Below are 18,582 nucleotides of genomic sequence, written 5' to 3'. Positions count from 1 at the left end.
TTTTTAATTCAGTAAACCAGGAAATGATGACGCATGTGGTCTCTAAAAATGTGGAATCCCTATTGGATGTCTATGACCAACACAGCCAAATACATGTCGTAGAAAATCTCATCTCGTTAAGTGCTTAATGAATGCCTTGTTCATTAGAGTGGCTTTTTAGAATTCCAAACTGTGATTAAGGCATGTGTCAAAAGTTTAGTGAGCTACACTATGTGATCAAAAGTATCCGGACACCTGGCTAAAAAGACTTACAAATTCGTGGCCCGCTCCATTGGTAATGCTGGAATTTAATATGGTGTTAGCCCACCCTTAGAGTTGATGACAGCTTCCACTCTCGCAGGCATACGTTCAATCAGGAAGGTTTCTTGGGGAATGGCAACCCATTCACCACGGAGTGCTGCACTGAGCCGAGGTATCGATGTCGGTCGTTGAGGCCTGGCACAAAGTCGGCGTCCCAAAACATCCCAAAGATGTTCGATAGGACTCAGGTCAGAACTTTGTGCAGGCCAGTCAATTACAGGGACGTTCTTGTCGTGTAACCACTCCGCCATAGGCCGTGCATTATGAACAGGTGCTCGATCGTGTTGAAAGATGCAATCGCCATCACCGAATTTCTGTTAACAGGGAGAAGCAAGAAGGTGCTTAAAACATCAATGTAGGGCTGTGCTGTAATAGTGACACGCAAAACAACAAGGGATGCTAGCCCCCTCCATGAAAAACACGACCACACCATAACACCACCGCCTCCAAATTTTAGTGTTGGGACTACACAGGCTGGCAGATGACGTTCACCGGGCATTCGCCATACGCACACCCTGTCATCGGATCACCACATTGTGTACCATAATTCGTCACTCTACAGTTCAATCGTCCAATGTTTACGCTCCTTACACCAAGTGGGGCGTCGTTTAGCATTTACTGGCGTGATGTGTGGCTTATGAGCAGCCGCTCGACCAGGATATCCAAGTTTTCTCACCTCCTGCCTAGCTGTCATAGTACTTGCAGTGGATCTTGAAGCAGTTTGGAATTCCTGTGTGATAGTCTGGATAGGGGTCTGCCTATAGCACATTACGACCCTCTTCAACTGTCGGCGGTCTCTGTCAGTGAACAGATGAGGTCGGCCTGTACTCTTTTGTGCCGTATGTGTCCCTTCATGTTTCCACTTCATTATCACGTCGGAACCAGTGGACCCAGTGATGTTAAGGAGTTTGGAAATCTCGCGTACAGACGTATGAACAAGTGACACACAATCACCTGACCATGTCCAAAGTCCGTGCGTGCCGTGGAGCGCCCATTCTGCTTTCTCACGATGTCTAATGACTACTGAGGTCGCTGATATGGAGTACAGTGGCAGTAGGTGGCAGCACAATATACCTAACATGAAATAGGTGTGTTTTTGGGGTGTCCGGATGCTTTGGGTCACGTAGTGTACCTTCTCGGCACTTATGGAAGATTTTGCAGAGACAGAGAATACCTAATGGTTACTGACGACTGTGGAACAACCTTTCTTATAGACAGACCTAACCACGCTATATTTTAATTTACCGGCAAAATGAAATGACATGAGCGTCTGGCATCGTTGGCCGGGAGGCCACATACGTGGAATTTCGGCTGCCAAGTGCTTGTCTTATTTCAGTCAACGCCACATTGGGTGACATGCGCGCCGGCGATGAGGATATAACACTGATGAGGACAACACAATGCCCACTCCCGGAGCGGAGATAATCTCCAACCCGGCCCGGAATCGAACCCGGACCCGCTTGCATGGGAGGCGAGTACGGTGCCACCCACCTAAGCAGGCTGACGGTTTACCGGCATTAACATGGTACGGCAAAACATTAATTTGTTTAATCGTGAAGTGAATCAATCAAATATGTAAGTACGACAGGGTCATCAGCGTATCTTGTGCTGTTCAGATTGTCATCAATTTTATTGTCTGTTCTCAACGAATTTCTATTTGGGTTTGGATGGGAAATTCATCTGTACACCACTGCCCGTAGAAACGATGCCGCAAATAAGTTTTCAAATAGCTCTATTGCATGAGTTTCTTCGGGATTCTTCTGAAGTAGTTTTGTGACATCGGCAATGTAAGGCTCAGATTAGGAATTTATCTTGTACACAGATATGCGGATAGGGATGAATAGCGGCAAGGCTACCGTCATTCCATTCTGGAAGAGTGGAGTTTCCAATTTCCCATTCACATTTTTCGACCGAAATTTTTCGTGGCTATTCCAAATCAAGAATGAGCGTAACTGACTTTAACATCGCACTGCAACTGCTTTTACCTTGTCGTCATGTAATCTTCACTGCAATCTTACGATTTGAAGCCGTCTGGACACACAAACTCTGCGATACAATCGACGTAAAGCGTACTGAGCACCCTTAGTAGCAACGTCGGTGGACGCACTTTTGGTCACATTAAGCTGGTGCCCATTGAGTGTTCGTCGAGCAAGGTTGCGCAGCGGTTAGCACACGGGACTCGCATTGGAAAGGGCGACGGTTCAAACCCGCGTTTGGCCATCCTGATTTAGGCTTTCCATGATTTCCGTAAATCGCTTCATACACATACCGGGATGGTTCCTTTGAAATTGCACCGCCAATTTCCTTCCCCATCCTTCCCTAATCCGATGGGACCGATGATCTCGCTGTTTGGTCCGCTCCCCGAAATCAACCAACCAACCAATGTATCTTAATGTCAGATAGGCTCTCTTTACTGATTTCGCAAAGGGAATCTTCCCAACTCGAGGAAATTAGTGATCAGTAAATACCTACCAAACTAGAGCTAAAGTTACGAGAAGTGCATGAGTGGCAAAGAGATTGAGACAATAAGACAACAGGTGGCAGAGCATATGACGTATTTCCAAACATCAGGGAGAGGATGCTTATGAGCCATATAAATCCATCTAGAGGCATGATTCATTGCCTGAAAGGCCATGGATCATATCCTGAACATTTATATCCGACAAATTATGTACTATGTCCTGTTTATGAAGATCTTAGAACACAGATAGGCACTGGAATATTAAGTTTTATAATAGATGACATGGTCAAGTATGTGCAGTAGCGGTCTTAACTTTCAATTTGAATTTTTTTTTATTTGGTTAGAGTGCAGATTAATACAACAATATGACCAGTTTCAGTTGCGCTAGCATTCATCTGCTGATTATAGATTTATCGTTACCGTGCGTAACTCGTTACGTGTTGTACAAACAAGTACTGAGTCATTAAAAATTTTATATTGAAACACTAAGCTACTTTGTTAGAAGGGGGAAACTTAGAAACTATAGACACTGTTGGAGACCACCCAACTGTACGTGACAGTGCTGAAGTGAACACAACGAGCGCAGTGAATATCACCCGGGACACACTGACGCTGAAATTAACTCCCAAACAGAATACGACAGGAACAGTGGACAAGTGGCCAACAAGGCTGGAATTAACTCTCACACAGAACACGACAGGAACAGTGGGCATGTGGCCAACAAGACGACAACTATTGCAGAACCAAGAGAATAAATGAGAAATTGTGACATGTGAAGAGTGACGAGGGCGGAGAGGGGGGCGGGGGGGGGGAGGCGCCGGTGTTGTGGATCCGTTAGGTCCCACTGGTTGACCCCAGTAGGACTGCAGAGGATGGCAGTCTCATCCTTGGCTTCATCTCTGGGCTGACGTGCGGTCGTTCTGGATTCTCTGAGGATGGTATGTGTTACCTGCATCTCACGTTCTAAAGATTTAACATGTTGTCCCCTGCAGTCTATGACTGACTTGCATAAACGTGAGTAATGTTAGCATAGGTCATAGATATAGAATTCCACACCAGGGTCTTCCTGAAGAACATAACTTCCTTAATCCTGAGGTATCCCAGTTGTTAAAATCAGAGAATGCCAGAAAGCCATGTGTTCCGGTGGTAGTGCATAACATAAAAAAATAGTACTACAGTTCAAGAACTTCCGGTGATTTTTCCTTTTTTACTTTGTATTTAGTTTCACCAATTATTGTGTTTAATCTACGTTACAAATGAGGAAGAGAATGTTTAATGGCATTTGTAAACTGTGGTACACAACCTCTGTAGCTACGTGGAAATACGACATACGTTTGCTTCTAAATGACTTGTGTCGATATCGCAAGCAACAATAAATTAATTAATATTCCAAATCAGTGAAAATTTATGCAGAACAATTTTGTTTCTGTGGCCATTCTCCGCATCAAGCATATAAATACTTGTTTTGCAGAAATTTGATTACAACCAATTTGCTGCTGTAGATTATATATTAAGATGAAATTAGCTTAGGAACATTTACGTCTGAGGAATCTGGGTCATACGATGCAGTTGACGCGAACAATTCGGCAGGGTTGTATTTTGAACATAGGTTTCTCACTTTGCTGACATGAGGAACCACTGGACATAGGAACTGTAATTTTTAGTAGCAGCTTATCAGGATTCACATGTAATCTTTTAACATTTTCTTGTAGAAGAGAAAACACACATATTTAAGCAGTTCATCGAAATAATGTTATAATTCAAGTAACAATAGGGATCGTACGGTAAAATATTAATACATTTATCATTTTCTATAACAGTGAGATTGGTTTGCCAGAATACATCAAAAACTAATTTAATGCCAATTACATAAAAAAGTGGCATAAAATAATTTAGCCGCCCGTTCTTGTCCAGTCATAACTGGTATTTGGTTTTTTATTATTACAATTTTGACAGGACGTTGGCCCGTAACATTCCATCCGTTCAATAGCAGAGTTGTCAAACTGAACCGCTTTACTAGATTCATAAAACAGCTACCACCTAGTATATGAAATATCTGAATAATCATATTCCTCACTGACTTAGTTAGCTTCGTACTGAGACAGTTCACCTTCAGCAACTGCTTGACTGTCAGTATAACATTCATACACTTACAGTCAAACATTTTCGTTGTGAGCACTACTGAACCTCAGTCTCGTTATAAAATTTTATCACTTAAAACTGCGTTTCAGTGAAAGTGGTGATCGTACAAGAAACGGTCAATCGATGATTTCACGCTCATAAACGTACTGCAAGCGATTTAATGTGAAAACTCTTACGTCTAAATCGTTAATGGGGATGCTCAACGAGAGGATTTAACCATTAATTCTTTTTAATGACTGTACGCCATTTTCACCAATTCCGTACCTTAATATGCAGGCTCGGTCATTATAATATGTCAGCTATTAACGAAGTAGTTTTAATGGTAAAGAAATAAAGGCTTTTTACAGATTCAGAAGTGTCTTAATTTGTAACTAGGGAATGTCTTTGTTGTAATACTTTCCTTCCTCCTTTGTAATTGCTTCCGTTCCCACTGCAGAAAGACAATATATCTTCACAACGTAATATATAGGAACGAATGTGATGTGTGCGTGTGGGGGGGGGGGGGGAGGAAGGGGGGAACGGAGAGGGGAGGGAGCGGGGTCGAGCGAAGGACGGAAACCACAGGGAAGAATGAGATGAATCACTCCGAGAAGTCGAACAAAAGAAACGGCGGGTCACAGCAGCTGGCGGGCGAACTTGGTTGCAGAGGACACAGAAATGTGACGAAAGGCAAAAACGGCAAGAACGCCGATCGTGCACTTTGCCCTTTTTTTTTTTCTTTGCTTCACGATGTGCACGCGAGGCGCAGCCTGGAATGGTGAGCAGGAAATGCGAGCCCCTTTTGTCTTCTGCCTGCCCCCTTTTTACTTCTTCCTTGCCGTTTGTGAAACAGAGAGCGTCCGCTCGGAGAAGGAATGCACGTTGCGCTTCTCCGACACCAAAAGCCTCCAGACGGTTCTGAATGGCCAGTTCTATACTTACTGCAGTAGAATGAGCAAGCCTGGTAGGCTTCTAAGGAATGATGGGAATCTTTGCTAAACTGCTCTGCTGATGCTAGGATTGATTATTATAGCATACGATTCCTTGACCCACACGGCTGTCGGTTGTTTGTTGGTGATTACTGCAATGTGACTGATGTCAAAAATGTAGTATAAGTTATTAAAAAAGATCACAGTGCGGCGGTAATAAATACTAGTAGATAGCGACCCAGATGGAACGTGCTTTGAGAGTACCCCATCGGCGCCCTAAATCAGTCGTTTACTATCACGAGAATGGATTAAACTCGCTCATGCAGACTTGGCATGTTATGGGCGCCGTACGGCTCGTCTGAAGACACGGTCAACAAAATAAATGATTGTCCCATAACAATTCGTGAGATTATTGAGATTGTAATTATTTTCTATATTAACGGTTACATAGTCCCCATTACCATAATCAGCCACTTGCTATCCGCTACTGCGTAAAAGCCCGCGTCAGTCTTTTCTCTTCACTGAATTCTGCACATGTGCGTAACCGTGTTGACACCTAATGTTTTCTTTAATGTCAGCTACCCACCTTACATCTAGTTTCCTTCCTCGTATTTTCTTGTAACTTCCAACCTAAGACCTTTATAGACCTCTTATCCATCCACCTGGCAAGCATCTCCTGCCCGTCTTCATATCTTTTTCATTACAATCGTAATTACATGTTCCATTTCAGATTCCAGCATGTATGTTTTTCTGTTGTTCCAAGAAATCCCTAACCGCCATTGTCTGCTGATCAACCCTCAGCTCTTAAGTGGTATTTATACTGAAAGTTTATGTGTTGCTGCCTAAGTCAACACTGGTACTACAGTCTCGCTCTTAGTCTTACGTTTCAGAATCATTAAAGGTTTAGTTTCCAAAACCCTCTTTAGTTTACCAGTCACTTCTATTCCTCTGTTTCGTTCTTTCTATTGGTGTCGATCCCATTGTTGGCTTCAGCTGATTTAAATACAAAAAATCAATTCAGTCTTAATTCGTACTATTTGCTATTCGAATTGTTAAATAAATGTAAATGTCCTGTGACAGGGCCTCCCGTTGGGTAGACCGTTCGCCGGGTGCAAGTCTTTCGATTTTATGCCACTTCGGCGACTTTCGCGTCGATGGGGATGATATGATGATGATTAGGACAACACAACACACAGTCCCTAAGCGGAGAAAATCTCTGACTCATCCGGGAATCGAACCCGGACCCTTAGGATTGTCATTATGTCGCGCTGACCACTCAGCTACCGGGGGGGGGGGGGGGGGGGTGGGCGGGGGGGGGGCGGACTTCGAATTTTCGATTGTAGTTTGTTTGAGAACGTCAAAGTGCAGAACAGAGGACAGAGTCATTAGGAAGGTCAGTGGAACGGGATGGATGTTGTTTTGAACAGAAGTTTTGAGATGAACATCAACAAAAGAAAAACATGCGTAATGGACTGTAGTTATCGTTAAATCAGACGATGCTCAGCCAATTAGAATAGGAAATGAGACACTAAATGTACTAGATGAGTTTTACTATTTGGGCAGCGAGTAAACTTATGACTCCAGAAGTATGGAGGATACGAAATGCAGGCTTACAATAGCAAAGAAAAACATATGTCAAGAAGAGAAATTTGTTAACATCGGCAACAAACTGAAATGTTTGGACGTCTTTCGAGAAAGTGTAGCATTGTACGGAAGGCAAACGTGGAAGATAAACAGTTCAGAAAAGAAAAGAGTCAAACCTCTACAAATTTGGTCCTACGGAATATTAGATGGACAGACTGAATAACTAATGAATCCATACGCAGAAAAAAAATTAAGGAGACAAATTGAATGAAAGACAGGCTCAGTTGATGGGACACATCCGAGGCACCACGGAATCGTAATTACCTTTATGGATGGAATGTGGGATGTATAAATTGTTGAGGGAAACAAAAGCTTGAATACATTTAGCAGATGTAAATGGATGCAGTAGTTGCAACACTTACGCACAGATGAAAAGGCGTGCGCAACTTCGCCATGCTAAATAGCTGCATCAAGCCACGCATCGACTGAAAACCGCAAGATCTCCCTATAGGCGAAAGATATTTCACAATTGCGCCCCAAAGACAAAAGTGTACTACAGGGGAGATATTGACGAAGATGGAAGACCACCGACAGTCAGTATTTTTTATTTTTTCCCACCTTCTGCAAAGTGCCGGTGACTTGATTCGGTCTTACACGGTATCATGTAAATTTGATACATGTAAAAGGTAAAGCCACGATAGTCTGTTATCACATAGTGAACGTAGACCGTTTGCAAATTAAATATATTAACTAAAATTGGCGCTCGAACATTTTACATGTGGGCTGGATTACGAGGACGATGTTTAGGTGTTACCTACATTTCACATAAAGACGCACATTAATTTCAAGTTGCCTGTCGATGCAGTATATCTGTGAAGAACTGGTAATAAGTAGTCATTTAGCTCAATTTTTTAAGCATGCTACATTCTTCCTTCCAAAGCTAACATTAAAAATCATCGAGACGATAAAGTTATTTATTGATTTATTTTTTTGGTGAAGTTATGATGTTAGCTATCAAAGCGACATTTTGACAGAGTGTATAACGCCGATAAATGCACTGCTTAGAAACACTTTTTCTTTTGAGTCGTCACTCTTCTGACTGGACACTAACAGCCTGCAGTAAAAGATCAGGAACGCAAACTTTTCAGTACAGTAACATATTTGTAGCAACTAAAAGCAAGTATTCCACATGCCCACGGACATAACACTTGCCCACGGGTGGCGCTGATGATGGAGATATCGACTTCGCCACGGCCTATTGCCGGCCGATTTCAATTCACCAGTGACCGGACGAGAACGGATAGAAGCATACTCGGAAGGCAAAAGGGCAGCTCTCGCCCAATTGGGTACAGATCATCGTCCATGGCTGACTTTGACACGGAATGTCATTTAGTGAACTCATAGAAGTGAAGAGACAGTTGTTGTAATAGCGTTTGCTATGTACTGTGAAGTTTACCTACGATTATTCTCACTTATCCATTAAGGGACTTTTTTGGGTTATGTTATATGCAGCGTTGCAGACTACATTATTCAGCTATACACAAAGATAAGTAAAACTTTTAACTCATTTGTGTGACTTGGTTACTAATTTGTTGGAGTTTGTTGGAGTATTGTAGAACCTTCGTTCTCCTATCCTGTTACCTGACCTTGGGACATAGCTGTGTAATAGTGGCAGGGAGAAACTGTCCTACCGGTGTACTGTACCAGAAGCCGTTTCACGAACTCACGGACTCGGTCTACCGTAACTACAGTGGCAACTCGGCCTTCACAGCAGTAGCGACGAGGCTTTACGAAACAGGAGTCGAGAGGTTGCAAAATCGCTTTCATAGATACAAGAAGTTTCATGCCTAACATTTAAATATAACACGATGCATCACAAATTCCGATGAGTTGGAAAATAACTGTAGACTCCATATATGTCCAGACACATTAATTGTAATAATACTATTCAGCACTTGGATTACTAGCATCTGTTTAGGAACAGTAAGCATAATCACTCACCTTGTTGATGACAACGGCACATTGTGGCAAAGACTCCAACTGATAGTGGACAGATCCCGGACCGAGACGACCGGCAACAACTCACTTGGCTCTCACATTTCATTCGAAGGCGTCCAATACATCACCCATAGGCTAAGTTCACGTGTCCGAGAATCTACACTAGCATCCTTGCGTCAGTGGACTCATTGTCAATCCCAACCACCGCCAATGGAGATGGATGCTTGGCTACACTGACTTCCTGAAGATTCAGTTCGTCTGTGGGTATCCGAAAGCATTTTAATTTGTATCTTGGAGACTATCATGCATTTTTTTTTCTATTTGTCCTTGGTCAACAAAGTAATAGTGGGTGGGATCCTCAGCCAGCTATTTTTAACAATCGCACCAGCAGTTTTAAAGTAACTGAGTACTATCTGGGCAGAGAAGTTATGCTAGATCATTGAGCAAATGCTGGCAGTATCTTTTAGCTGTGTGCCTCTTATTGGCTGATACGGGAACCACTGGGAGTGAGAGACTAGCGGACGAAGATCATTGTCTGTCAACTGCAGGTTCACGGTCCAGTCACGTAAGTGTGATCACCGCTAGTGTTCAGCGTCAGAGTGCAATAATCAGTCAGAGACGACAGGTAGCAGCACCAACAGTGGAGGGTATATAAACCGTGTCAGGAGGGGGGGGGGGGGGGTGAGAGGGGCAGAGAACGGCACAGTCGTTGTTGTAATTCGGAAATGGAGCGATTTATCTGACGCCCAAAAGGACATTATCATTGGCTTTCGGGCCAAGGATGGTATCATTTCCGAAACGGCTAAGCTTGTTAACTGTTAACGTGTCGCCATGGTTAAAATATACTGTGCATGGCAAAAGGGCCCCCCTCACGCGGATACTCTATGACCTGATTCCTTTTCTCCATCTGCTCCTTTTCCTTGAACATATCCGCATCCTCTACACCTCCTGCCGCCTTAATCCCCCTCATCACCTGGTTGCTCCTCTCCTCTCCAACCTCCACCCTCTGCTGCGCCTTCACCATTGTGTCCCCCCCTACCCTCCACCTCTACACCTTTCATCTCCTTTCCTGAGGTGGCTTCTGTCGACTTCCTCTCCCATATGCTGCCCTCTCTCCCTCCATTTATCCCTTCTATCAACTCTGATACTCACTTCCTACTCCCTTCCTATGTCCTTTTCCTGGTCCCCCTCTCCCCTACCTTCCATCCTGTTTTTTCTCCATCTACCCTCTCTCTGCCTCCCTTCTCTCCCCCGAGTCCTTGGCACTCCTTTCCTCAGCCTTTTCTCACTCCCTCTTGCATCTGCCCTGCCCCCCTTCCCCCCATTTATGAATCCACTCTCTCTGTCAGTTCCTCCCCCCCCCCCACTTCATTTTTCTTTCCCCCTGTAAGTAGGCTGTTTAGATTTTTATATTGGTAATGCCACGTAGCGCTCTGTATGAAAATCACTGGCTGTGCTGTGTGCAGTCTGTGGCTAGTTTGCATTGTTGTCTGCCATTGTAGTGTTGGGCAGCTAGATGTGAACAGCGCGTAGCGTTGCGCAGTTGGAGATGAGCCGCCAGCAGTGGTGGATGTGGGGAGAGAGATGGCGGAGTTTTGTAATTTGTCATGAACTGCTATATATATATTATGACTATTAAGGTAAATACATTGTTTGTTCTCTATTAATATCTATCATTTGCTAACTATCCCTATCAGTAGTTAGTGCCTTCTGTAGTTTGAATCTTTTATTTAGCTGGCAATAGTGGCGCTCCCTGTATTGCAGTAGTTCGAGTAATGAAGATTTTTGTGAGGTAAGTGATTTCTGAAACGTATAGTTTAATGTTACTCAGGGCCATTCTTTTGCAGGGATCTTTGATAATCAGATTGCGTTGCGCTAAAAATATTGTGTGTCAGTTTAAGCACAGTCGTGTATAAATTTTTCTAAGGGGACGTTTCAATTGCTGGTTCTAAGGACAATTACAAAAACTTAGTGAGTGCACAAGTGTTGGTTCATGGACTTGCTATATTCTCCGCAAGACTCTTCGATGGTGATTGTGCACCTGCACAGTCGCAACAGATGGCTGCTAGCCGTCTCCACATGGACTACAATGGGTCTGCACCTTCAGTGGCCCACCAATACCATTATTTCTACAAGGACTGCAGTGGGTCTGCACCTCTGGTGGCCCACCAATACCGTAATCTCTACCAGGACTACAGTGGGTCTACTCTGTGATGACCTACCTACCAATCTTCTTCAAAACTTCGAATGACTCTGCTGTGGGTTTGCTCTGTTGTGGCCCATTACCTGTCTGCATGTCAAGAGTCAGCAATGTCTTTCCGTTGGAAGGACAACACTACTTCTTCAAAACTACATGGAAATCCACTATTTCTGTGTGCATTTTCTTTTACTGCTCAGATTTTGAGAAAAGAAACGGCAGTTTTACTGTGATGAATGATCAGGACTGTCTTTATGGACTGTGAGAAAATTTTAGCCACCGAGCGGGGTGGCGCAGTGGTTAGACACTGGACTCGCATTCGGGAGGACGATGGTTCAATCCCGCGTCCGGCCATCCTGATTTAGGTTTTCCGTGATTTCCCTAAATCACTCCAGGCAAATGCCGGGATGGTTCCTCTGAAAGGGCACGGCCGACTTCCTTCCCAATCCTTCCCTAATCCGATGAGACCGATGACCACGCTGTCTGGTCTCCTTCCCCAAACCAACAAACAACAACAAAATTTTAGCTTTTGACCAGCATTGTATTAATAAGTGTGTGCATTTGATATCTTTGTTATTGTAATTATGAAAAATTTTATCAAATCATTATTGGCCACTGGCCAAAACAATTTGTAAATTTTTTTGTGGGGAGCATGGGGGCTATGTAAGTAGGCTGTTTAGATTTTTATATTGGTAATGCCACGTAGCGCTCTGTATGAAAATCACTGGCTTTGCTGTGTGCAGTCTGTGGCTAGTTTGCATTGTTGTCTGCCATTGTAGTGTTGGGCAGCTAGATGTGAACAGCGCGTAGCGTTGCGCAGTTGGAGGTGAGCCGCCAGCAGTGGTGGATGTGGGGAGAGAGATGGCGGAGTTTTGTAATTTGTCATGAACTGCTATATACACTCCTGGAAATGGAAAAAAGAACACATTGACACCGGTGTGTCAGACCCACCATACTTGCTCCGGACACTGCGAGAGGGCTGTACAAGCAATGATCACACGCACGGCACAGCGGACACACCAGGAACCGCGGTGTTGGCCGTCGAATGGCGCTAGCTGCGCAGCATTTGTGCACCGCCGCCGTCAGTGTCAGCCAGTTTGCCGTGGCATACGGAGCTCCATCGCAGTCTTTAACACTGGTAGCATGCCACGACAGCGTGGACGTGAACCGTATGTGCAGTTGACGGACTTTGAGCGAGGGCGTATAGTGGGCATGCAGGAGGCCGGGTGGACGTACCGCCGAATTGCTCAACACGTGGGGCGTGAGGTCTCCACAGTACATCGATGTTGTCGCCAGTGGTCGGCGGAAGGTGCACGTGCCCGTCGACCTGGGACCGGACCGCAGCGACGCACGGATGCACGCCAAAACCGTAGGATCCTACGCAGTGCCGTAGGGGACCGCACCGCCACTTCCCAGCAAATTAGGGACACTGTTGCTCCTGGGGTATCGGCGAGGACCATTCGCAACCGTCTCCATGAAGCTGGGCTACGGTCCCGCACACCGTTAGGCCGTCTTCCGCTCACGCCCCAACATCGTGCAGCCCGCCTCCAGTGGTGTCGTGACAGGCGTGAATGGAGGGACGAATGGAGACGTGTCGTTTTCAGCGATGAGAGTCGCTTCTGTCTTGGTGCCAATGATGGTCGTATGCGTGTTTGGCGCCGTGCAGGTGAGCGCCACAATCAGGACTGCATACGACCGAGGCACACAGGGCCAACACCCGGCATCATGGTGTGGGGAGCGATCTCCTACACTGGCCGTACACCACTGGTGATCGTCGAGGGGACACTGAATAGTGCACGGTACATCCAAACCGTCATCGAACCCATCGTTCTACCATTCCTAGACCGGCAAGGGAACTTGCTGTTCCAACAGGACAATGCACGTCCGCATGTATCCCGTGCCACCCAACGTGCTCTAGAAGGTGTAAGTCAACTACCCTGGCCAGCAAGATCTCCGCATCTGTCCCCCATTGAGCATGTTTGGGACTGGATGAAGCGTTGTCTCACGCGGTCTGCACGTCCAGCACGAACGCTGGTCCAACTGAGGCGCCAGGTGGAAATGGCATGGCAAGCCGTTCCACAGGACTACATCCAGCATCTCTACGATCGTCTCCATGGGAGAATAGCAGCTTGCATTGCTGCGAAAGGTGGATATACACTGTACTAGTGCCGACATTGTGCATGCTCTGTTGCCTGTGTCTATGTGCCTGTGGTTCTGTCAGTGTGATCATGTGATGTATCTGACCCCAGGAATGTGTCAATAAAGTTTCCCCTTCCTGGGACAATGAATTCACGGTGTTCTTATTTCAATTTCCAGGAGTGTAAATATTATAACTATTAAGGTAAACACATTGTTTGTTCTCTATTAATATCTTTCATTTGCTAACTATCCCTATCAGTAGTTAGTGCCTTCTGTAGTTTGAATCTTTTATTTAGCTGGCAATAGTGGCGCTCGCTGTATTGCAGTAGTTCGAGTAATGAAGATTTTTGTGAGGTAAGTGATTTCTGAAAGGTATAGATTAATGTTACTCAGGGCCATTCTTTTGCAGGGATCTTTGATAGTCAGATTGCGTTGCGCTAAAAATATTGTGTGTCAGTTTAAGCACAGTCGTGTATAAATTTTTCTAAGGGGACGTTTGACCCCCTAACCTTTTCCCTCAACTGTCCAGGTCCCCCGCCCCCCCCCCCCCCCCCCATCTGCTCTTGGCTGCAGCGTGAGATCTTCGTGCCAACTTTTTAGTGCAGTGTTTTAAGTGAATGTTCAGTGTTGTGCGTCTTTTCCGAATTGTTGTGAACAGAAATCATACTGTCGCTGTGTGTGATTTGTATATCTCTTCTGAACAGAAACCAGAATGTCGCCATGTTTTTTTAATTGTCTGTCTGCTGTTTTACCTGTCTGCTTCCTGTGTATTTTATTATCATTTATTTTTTTAGTATCGGCCCTTTGTTTTATGTTTTACCTTCCACAATTTTCCGCCATTTTACTATTTAAGTCACCATTTTTATCGCTTGGTTTTATTGTTTATTGTCTTCTTGTTCTGGTTTAAAAATTCTATGGGCTGAAGAGCGGCGCACTAAGCTGCTGCCAGCCCGTCCCCTTTGGGGGGAATCGAAATTCAATCAGGGGAAAAAAGCAAAAAGGCGCTATTAAAAATCGGCGCCATGGCAACTGTGGTGCACCGCAGGCCATAGATACAAGGCTGAACGATGGCTGCTCAGATGTGTACGAGCGAACTGACGTGCAGCTGTTGAACAATTGAGCACTCAATGAACATTGCTGTATATGGGTCTCTCAAGCAGGCGCTTGGTTCGTGCAGCTATGCTAACTGCTCTTTTACAGCGACTTGACGTCCACAGAGTGGCGACAGTTGGCCTTTTATGTTTTATATTCCTTCGGATTGATTGCCGTTGTCATGTGCGGCGTGAGGGATCTGAAGGCAAACTGGAGGGGAGAATGAAAGTCTGTGAAATGTTTTTATGGCATTCCTTCTACAATCTCACCATTCTGGAGGGCGCAATGGATCAACAGCAGTATATATCTATCGAATCCTGCCTGGACCTTAGATTCGTTGGGTTTAGGTGCATTCCTTCTACAATCTCACCATTCTGGAGGGCGCAATGGATCAACAGCAGTATATATCTATCGAATCCTGCCTGGACCTTAGATTCGTTGGGTTTAGGTAACAGATGATTAATCCCGCCATTTGATTCGTTTTGAACCTCGGCACTAAGGCATCTGCCTGCGAGACAGTGCAGCAAATCACTCAGCTCACAGAGCACGTGAGTGGTTCAAAGAGCACCACTATCAGTTTAGCGTATTCTCCTGCCCGCCAAACACCCCGAATTAAAACCCAATCGAGGATCAGTGGGACTACCTCGATCGGGCTGTCCGTGCGATGGACTTCGCACGGCAGACCTCGGTACTGGAGTAGTCGGTGTGGCTACACATGCTTGTCGGTACCATTTACAGCCTCACTAACTCTCTTCCTGCACGTTTCTTTTTTTTTATGGGACTTAACTGCTAAGGTCATCAGTCCGTAAGCTTACACATTACTTAACCTAAATTATCCTAAGTACAAACACACACACCCACACCCGAGGGAGGACTTGAACCTCCGCCGGGATCAGACGCACAGTCCATGACTGCAGCGCCTTAGACCCTGCACGTTTCGCAAAGGTGGTTACTCAGGCCTTCGACAAATGGTCACATTAATGTGACTGGACGGTGTGTAAGCATTGTGTGAGAAGCTGATATTGTCTTCTGCGGGTGTCCCAAGGTATTACGTGAATGCTGAAGCACATAGGATTTCTGTTTAAATTCATTAACGAATGACTCTTGCACCAAGGGTCGAATATTTTTAATCGTAGATGATAAAGGAGTCTTTCAGGGAACGTATTGACGGAATGTGTAGGTTATGACTCCTTAGCCTGTAGGAACACTTGTCTCTCTTGAGCTGTTTGGATGTTCAACCTCACTTATATGGTTGTGATGCTGCCTCAATAGCCTAAAAAGTTTATCGACGAAAGTATCACTGATCATGTGGGTACATTGAGGGACTGTCGGTTTTTTGGCATAAACTGATTATGTTTGTATCTTTTCTATAAATCTTTTTCTGAGAATAAGTAGTAAACTGTAACTATTTCCTTTGGCTGCTGGCCGCGCGTTGTGGCCGCGCCATTTGAGGCCGGAGGTTCGAGTCCTCCCTCGGGCATAGGTGTGCGTGTTGTTCTTAGCATAGGTTAGTTTAAGTAGTGTGTAAGTCTTGGGACCGCAGCAATTTGGTCACTTATGTGTTCACACACACCTTTGTGAGATGAGCCACGTGTTGGAGCTACACCTAGACTCGCTCCATATCACATAAATCCTTTAACGGGGTCTTTATTTCTTTTCATATGATGCACAATGTATTTTGCTTGCTATTCTGGTATTAACTGCTGGTCCAGTTGATTAATCTCAGGATTTTTCCACGTGTTGGTAGTCCCAGTTACATGTACCACAGACTGGACGCCGGCCGGAGTGGCCGAGGGGTTCTAGGCGCTTCAGTCTGGAACCGCGCGACCGCTACGGTCGCAGGTTCGAATCCTGCCTCGGGCATGGATGTGTGTGGTGTTCTTAGGTTAGTTAGGTTTAATTAGTTCTAAGTTCTAGGGGACTGATGACCTCAAATGTTAAGTCCCATAGTGCTCAGAGCCATTTGAACCCAGACCGAACAAATACTTTCACGGCATCTCCTTTTTCTGTCTGTACGCTGCGGAATGGATTTTCCTTACCATCCTGGTATTGAGTGCGGTTTAATTGATTACATTTGGATTTTTTCTTCGTCTGAAAATCGAAGCGCGCTGTATCTTATGGGGTCCACTTACGAGAAAGTGCACAAGTGCAAATCATCTTTCACTATTTTTAGGAACGAACTTTTTTTATATCTACACTGTCCGATAAAAAGCATCCGTATACCCCTATTTAATGCGATATTAATCACCAATACGAAAGGAAACGGAGATTGTTGTGTTGTCAGTAGAGAAGCAGTGACAGTGGAATGGGGCAATCAAACGATCTCAGTAACGTCTGACGCGGACTAATCATTTCTAGTCACCTGAATAACAAATCCATCAGGCGTATTTAAACCCTTTTAAACCTGCCAAAAAGACTGTAGAAATATAATTGAAAGCTGTAAATGCAAAGAAATGAGTAATCTAAACCAAGACCAGGCAGATATCTTGCACTGACAAAAATGCACTGTTGAGCTTACAAGGGGACCCTCCCTACTGTAAATCACGGATTTTGATGCGCTTCAAATATGTCGTAGAGGCACTTACCCTGAGGACCTGGCTATCCGGTTTTTTAGAAATGGGCCTTGGTTTTTGAAAAAAATCGATTTCAAAATTCATTGCGTGCTTTGCATTTCGTAACATTACACTGAATCCGAGCAAGTCAGCGCAGCTCATGCTCGCCTGCCACGCGCGCGGCCCGGGTTCGATTCCCGGCCGATGCATCTTTTTTGCAGTTGTCTCCATGGAGCTGCTGCGTTTCTTGTGAAACTCGAGCAAGGATTAGTATTAAAAAATTGAAATTAAAAAAAAAATGTCGCAAAGCTTCACAGCTGCCGTGCTGGAGGTAACGTGTTCGAATCCTGTTCGTGTAGTTTTTCGTCCGAATTTTTCAATTTTGTTTCAAAAAATGTCAACAAACAGTGCAAGTACGCGAAATTTTGAAGATATATTCAGTTATTAATTTTTTCTGTCATACAATATTACAAAATCTTATTTTTCACTGGCCACATTACTTGATGTGCCAGAACAATACTGTGGGAATACTTATCATAGAAACAATCGAAGCACAAATTTTCGCAGCACCACGCGCGTTTTATGAAAGCAACCGTTTTGCAGTCGCACGGTTTCTTCATCAGCGATACCGGGAAACACAGTTCCTTTGCACTCAAAAAATTTCTCTTTCATCCGCTAATTTCGATGCGAACCATGCGTATCTAATCATGCTTTCAAAATTAGGTGCGCTGAATTGATGTAGAATTAGCGAATGTAATTTTATCGAATCTTACCTAGAAGCGATCTCTCTATTGTCTTTCATTACGTCGGGAACACTCTGAATAATTTTCGTGAAGATTTTCACCTGTCGGTAAAAACAAACATGGCAGGGCTGGCAATATGGAGTGCACTTTGGTGGGACCACTTTTAGGATGCAGGTGCTCGCTTTCCTTTCATCAGTGAATAGATGATCGTATAAAGTTGAATCGGTTTGCCCTCCCCACGAATCTATAATGTACAAAACATTTTTCTGTCCCACGTACGGAAGAATTACAGAACGCAAAAATTCTTCGTACACCAGTTTCGTGAACTTCCCGGATTTCGTCCAGGACACGACTACATTTCTGTATTTTCCACTTAATTTATATACTCGTGTTTGAAAGTTAGGCCCAAATTTTCCGGGCGGTCCTTGCATACATAAAAAAAACATATGGCATCACCTTCCCTGAG

Source organism: Schistocerca cancellata, chromosome 6, assembly GCF_023864275.1.
Source record: "Schistocerca cancellata isolate TAMUIC-IGC-003103 chromosome 6, iqSchCanc2.1, whole genome shotgun sequence".
NCBI classification, from domain to species: domain Eukaryota; kingdom Metazoa; phylum Arthropoda; class Insecta; order Orthoptera; family Acrididae; genus Schistocerca; species Schistocerca cancellata.
Note: the sequence above shows the minus strand (reverse complement) of the source record.